Source organism: Cebus imitator, unplaced genomic scaffold (assembly GCF_001604975.1).
Source record: "Cebus imitator isolate Cc_AM_T3 unplaced genomic scaffold, Cebus_imitator-1.0 Scaffold625, whole genome shotgun sequence".
Lineage (NCBI taxonomy): Eukaryota > Metazoa > Chordata > Mammalia > Primates > Cebidae > Cebus > Cebus imitator.
Genome location: NW_016107940.1, coordinates 218,759 through 224,758, shown reverse-complemented (window position 1 = coordinate 224,758; position 6,000 = coordinate 218,759). Strand labels below are relative to the sequence as shown.

At 49.1% G+C, this 6,000-nt stretch overlaps 1 protein-coding gene across 1 annotated transcript in view; it reads right to left on the bottom strand.

Annotated features, from left to right (window-relative positions):
• The window catches only part of SQSTM1 (sequestosome 1), a 29,921-nt gene that overhangs the window by 23,863 nt on the left and 58 nt on the right, over window positions 1-6,000 (bottom strand). The gene's annotated exons all lie outside the window — the stretch shown is intronic.

Genomic DNA, 6,000 nt, shown 5'->3' with positions numbered 1-6,000 from the left:
TTGTATTTTTAGTAGAGACGGGGTTTCACCATGTTGACCAGGATGGTCTCGATCTCTTGACCTCGTGATCCACCCGCCTCGGCCTCCCAAAGTGCTGGGATTACAGGCTTGAGCCACCATGCCCGGCGGATTTTATTGGCTTTACAAGTTGAGTTTGACTCCTTAAAGGGAAGCACATCCTTCCAGTCAAAGCCTTGGTAAAACAACCAGTTTTTCCAATTGTGTCCTGTTGCAAAAGAAAAAGATTCTTTTTTTTTTTTTTTTTTTTTTTTTTTTTTTTTTTTTTTTTTTTTTTTTTTTTTTTTTTTTAAGACAGAGTTTTGCTCTTGTTGCCCAGGCTGGAGTGTGGAGTATAATCGCGTGATCTTGGATCACTGCAACTGCCACCTCCCAGGTTCAAGCGATTTTCCTGCCTTAGCCTCCCAGGTAGCTAAGATTACCGCCACGTGCCTGGCTAATTTTCTGTTTTTAGTAGAGGCAGGATTTCTCCATGTTGGTCAGGCTGGTCTCGAACTCCTGACCTCAGGTGATCCACCTGCCTTGGCCTCCCAAAGTGCTGGGATTACCGACATGAGCCACAGTGCCTGGCCAAGAAAAATGGATTCTTATTGCAATAATGCAAGCAACTATATTGCCGTAAGTTAAGAATACTCACAGATAAGTTTCCAAATTCTAGAGAAGCCAAGCAGAGAGAAACAAACATGCTCCAAATTTTGTTCACAGGAGTATACCTTACTCAATTATTAAAGACAATTTTGAAACCAAAATTTGATTTGGGCGAAGCCTGTTAAATATGTTAGAGGTTTAAAACACTTGATGTTAGGAAACATTATTCCAGACTGTCATAAATTATTAATTTTGCCAAAATGACTAAAATTTTAAATAAGTAAAACCTTTTATAACACTTTACAAATATAGCTACAAAGCAGATCAGTGCCCCAAGAATACCTTGTTGTGCTTTTATTTTATTGCTCAATTTACAGAAAAACCATATAATACCCTTTTGAATTTAGGCAATATGTTCACACACAGAATTTTGCAAGATTAATTTTTATAATCCTTCCACCACTTGTTTGAACTTTTAGCTTTATCTAATTCAAAATAATCCTTTAACTGTAGGCAAAAATTTACATTTTTATGCTTTTTTATAATTATTTACTAAAAAATATGTAGTATTGTTCTTACACACCTCACATATAAGCCTATTTTCAGTAGTTTCAATTACATGTCATAATGGTAATGCCTAGCAATTGTTTTTTTTGAGTCTTGCCCTGTTCCCCAGGCTGGAGCACAGTGGCAAAATCTCAGCTAACTGCAGCCTCCACCTCCCAGGTTCAAGTGATTCTCTTGCCCTGCCTCCCGAGTAGCTGAGACTATATACAGGTGTGCACCACCAAGCCCAGCTAATTTATGTATTTTTAGTGGAGATGGGGTTTCATCATGTTGGCCAGGCTGGTCTCAAACTCCTGACTTCAGGTGATCTGCTGGCCTCAGTCTCCCAAAGCACTGGGATTATAGGCGTGAGCAACTGCACCCAGCCACTCCTAGTAATTTTAACCTTAACATAAAACCTGGGCCAGGTGCCTCATGCCTGTAATCCCAGCACTTTGGGAGATCAAGGCGGGTGGATCACCTGAGGTCAGGAGTTCGAGACCAGCCTGGCCAACATGGTAAAACCCATTTCCACTAAAAATACAAAAATTAGCTGGACTTGGTGGTGGACACCTGTAATCCCAGCTACTCGGGAGGCTGAGGCAGGAGAATCACTGGAACCTGGGAGGCAGAGGTTGCAGTGGGCCGAGATTGCCACTGCACTCCAGCCTGGGTGACAGAGCGAGACTCCCTCTCCTCTCAAAAAATAAAAATAAATAAAATTTAAAAAAAAATAGGCTGGGTATGGTGCTCACACCTGTAGTCCCAGCACTTTGGGAAGCCAAGGTGGGCAGATCACCTGAGGTCAGGATTTTGAGACCAGCCTGGCCAGCATGGTGAAACCCCATCTTAAAAAAAAAAAAGGAGGAAAAATAAATAAATAAATAGGTCCGCTGCAGTGGCTGACACCTGTAATCCCAGCACTTTGGGAGGCTGATGTGGGCACATCACCTGAAGTCAGGAGTTCAAGACCATCTGACTAATGTGGAGAAACCCCGTCTCTACTAAAATACAAAATTACCTGGGTGTGGTGGTGCATGCCTGTAATCCCAGCTACTCAGGAGACTGAGGCAGAAGAATCACTTGAACCTGGGCAGTGGAGGTTGCAGTGAGCCAAGATCACGCCAGTACACTCCAGCAACAAGAGTGAAACTCGGTCTTAAAAAAATAAATAAGTATGGGAGGCCGAGGCGGGTGGATCACGAGGTCAACAGATCGAGACCATCCTGGTCAACATGGTGAAACCCCGTCTCTACTAAAACTACAAAAAATTAGCTGGGCATGGTGGCACGTGCCTGTAATCCCAGCTACTAAGGAGGCTGAGGCAGGAGAATTGCCTGAACCCAGGAGGCGGAGGTTGCGGTGAGCCGAGATCGCGCCATTGCACTCCAGCCTGGGTAACAAGAGCGAAACGCTGTCTCAAAAAATAAATAAATAAATAAATTGCCTGAACCCGGGAGGCGGAGGTTGCGGTGAGCCGAGATCGCGCCATTGCACTCCAGCCTGGGTAACAAGAGCGAAACGCTGTCTCAAAAAATAAATAAATAAATAAATAAATAAGTATAACCTGGTTTTTTTTTTTTTTTTTTAGGCAAGTTTCACTCTGTCCTCTAGGCTGGAATGCCTTGCCGGGGGGTTACATGCCACGCCTCCAAGGACATAAAACAAGATGGAAGCCTGCGGCAGTTTATTAGGAACTATACAGAAAGAGACAAAGCACACCAGGTTGGCTACAGCTTACCAGCTTAAGACCAACCTCATAAATCTTTTTTTTTTTTTTCGAGACAGAGTTTCTCTCTTGTTGCCCAGGCCAGACTGCAATGGCACAATCTCAGCTCTCTGCAACCTCCACCCACAGGGTTCAGGCGATTCTCCTGCCTGAGCCTCCTGAGTATCTGGGATTACAAACGCTCACCACCATGCCCGGCTATTTTTTGTATTGTTTTTAGTACAAATGGGGTTTCACCATGTTGGCCAAGCTGGTCTCGAACTCAGACCTCAGCCACCCAAAGTGCTGAGAATACAGTACAGTAGGCATGAGCCACAGCACCCCGCCATAAATCCTTTTTCACAATTAAAACTCTACAGAAAATATAAATGGTGATCCCTAGTTCCCAGCCTAGCAAAACACCATCCAAAAAGAAAAAAATCCTTGCTTAAAAGTCAACTTCTGACGCGGTGGGGAGAAGGAAGGAAAGTTCAAAAATGCCTGTGTGCAGGACCACGCCGAGCCCTTTGGGAGGCAGCGTGGGCAGATCACCTGAGGTCCAGAGTTAGAGACCAAGCTGGCCAACATGGTGAAGCCCCATCTCTACTAAAAATACAAAACTTAGCCAGCATGGTGGTGCACGCCTGTAATCCCAGCTTCTCGGGAGGAGGCTGAGGCAGGAGGATCGCTTGAACCCAGTGAGCCCAGATCAAGCCAATCGCACTTCAGCCTGGGTGACAGAAAACCCGCCGCTCACCCATCCCTCCAGAAGTAGGAAGGAAAAGGCCACGGAGACCAAGGCCGACCTTCCCGACCCCTGGGAACAACGGGGGTGGGGTCACAGTTTCCCCTGACCTCCCCCTCAGAAGTCCGAAGATGAAAAGGCTTAGAAAGAGAGGAAAATAAATTTCTTGGTTTGCATCTCACTCACCCTTTCTCAAGCCCCATGTTGCATGCCAAACTGTTGTAGGACTTTCTCCTTAGCTCAGCTAAAAGCCAGGTCCTTGTCACACGGCCATGAGAAATTAGGTTCACAGACACTTTGAGGGTGAGAAAAACGGAATTTATTGGGGAAAAAGGGAAAAAAAGGGAACCAGGGACTCTCATCAAACTGAGAGTCCTGCTGTTTTCCACGCCTCACAGATTGAATCCCAGGTTCCAGCCCGGAGGCCAGCCTTTTCCCCTGCAAAGGGTGGGAGCTTCTGTGACTCCACCCAGTTATTCCAGTACTTAGGCCAGTGGGAGTTTCTCCGGGACTCCTTTAATACTTGGCTGTCTCACTTGGATTACAGGTGTAGGCTACAGTGCCCAGCAGACTCGTTTCCTCCCTTAAAAAAATTGGCCTGGTGTGGTGGCTCACACCTGTAATCCCAACACTTCAGGAGGCTGAGGTGGGTGGATCACCTGAGGTCAGGAGTTGAAGACCAGCCTGGCCAACATGGTGAAACCCGGTTTCTACTAAAAACACAAAAATTAGCCAGGCGTAGTAGGGGACACCTGGAATCTCAGCTACTTGGGAGGCTGAGCCAGGAGAATCGCTTGAACCCAGGAGGCCAACACTGCAGTGAGTTGATCATGCCACTGCACTCCAGGCTGGGCAACAGACTGAGACTCCGTCTTAAAAAAAAAAAAAAAAAATCCAAAAAAAGTGCTTAAAAATTTTTAATTTTATAGAGATGAGGTGTCACTATGGTCCCCAGGCTGGTCTGGAACTTGTGATCTCAAGTGATTCTCCCGCCTCGGCCTCTCAAAATGCTGGGATTACAGGCATGAGTCACCACAACTGGCCTAGCTGACTCACTTTTAAAGTTAAGTAACTCATTAACAATTTCTAAGGCCCTTTATGTCACAACCTAAGTGAAAAGCCATTCTTTGCCACAAATAGAAGACACCTGTGAAAACATCGGTTTTCTCAGGAAGGCTCCTACAAGGCCCAGTCTCTAGTTTGGAAAGTTCCAGGAGCAGGGTGGGGAACCCTGTCCTTTAACACAGGGCCCCAGCATTCAGCCCACCTCAGCCTCTGGCCGGGCCACACCTCCTGGCATCAAGCTCTCTGTGAGGGCACTGTCCAGACCCTCAGAAGCTCCTGCTTATACCCAGCGCCAGGTGTCGGCCTGGGCTGGACTAGCAAGACAAAGCCCAATCACTCCCAGTCCAGCCACTTCAGGCCTCCCAGCGGCGGGAGGGGCAAAGAGGTCCCTGCAGCCTTCACAGGGAACCCGGCCCCCAGGACTGCCCAAAGCCTGCCTAGAGGCAGCGCTGGGCCAATCCCTTTAGAATTTGTGCCTTCTGGTTCCACAGAGGATTGGGGAAGGCCTGCAATTAGAATGCGAATGGGCCGGGCCTGGAGGCTCCCGCCTATAATCCCAGCACTTTGGGAGGCCTAGGCAGGGGGATCACCTGAGGTCAGGAGCTCAAGACCAGCCTGGCCTATGGTGAAACCCCGTCTTTACTAAAAATACAAAAGTTATCCGAGTCACGGCACCAAAAAATAAAAAAATAAAATTCGCCGGGCGTGGTGGCGTGCGCCTGTAATCCCAGCTACTCCGGAGGCAGAGGCAGGAGAATCGCTTGAATCTGGGAGGCGGAGGTTGCAGTGAGCGGAGATCGCGCCACTTCACTCCGACAGAGCGAGACTCGGTTTCAAAAAAAAAAGAAAAAGAAAAAAACGCGAATGAAGGCGTGGGCGCCCATCAATAGCAGGCTGGGCGGGGAGCGGCGGCCGCCGCACCACAAGCGGCAGGGCCTGTTGCTCCCGTTAGCGGCGCGCGAGCGCGCCCCGGCCTCGGGAAGCCGGCGCGATTCTGGGCTGGTCACTGCTCTGCACCCACGAGCACTGGCCCTGACACCCCCTAGAAGGGCCCATTGTTCCCGCCTCCCCGGGCCCGGCGCGCCTCCGTCCCGCCGCCCAGAGGATGCTCCTGAGCTGGGAAGCGCCCTGGGCGGCGGCGAAGGCAGCGGCCGCTCCCGGCTCCAACAGCCCAGTACCCCGCGCCGCCCAGAGCCCCTCACGCCCGGGAAAGAGCCCTGACAACATGCGAATGGGGTTGTGGTCTGGGCGCAGGGGACTTGCGGTGGAGATATGTCCGAGAAGGGTACGAGGGTCCCGGGAGCGCCGCCCCCGCCGCCTGCCCCGGCTT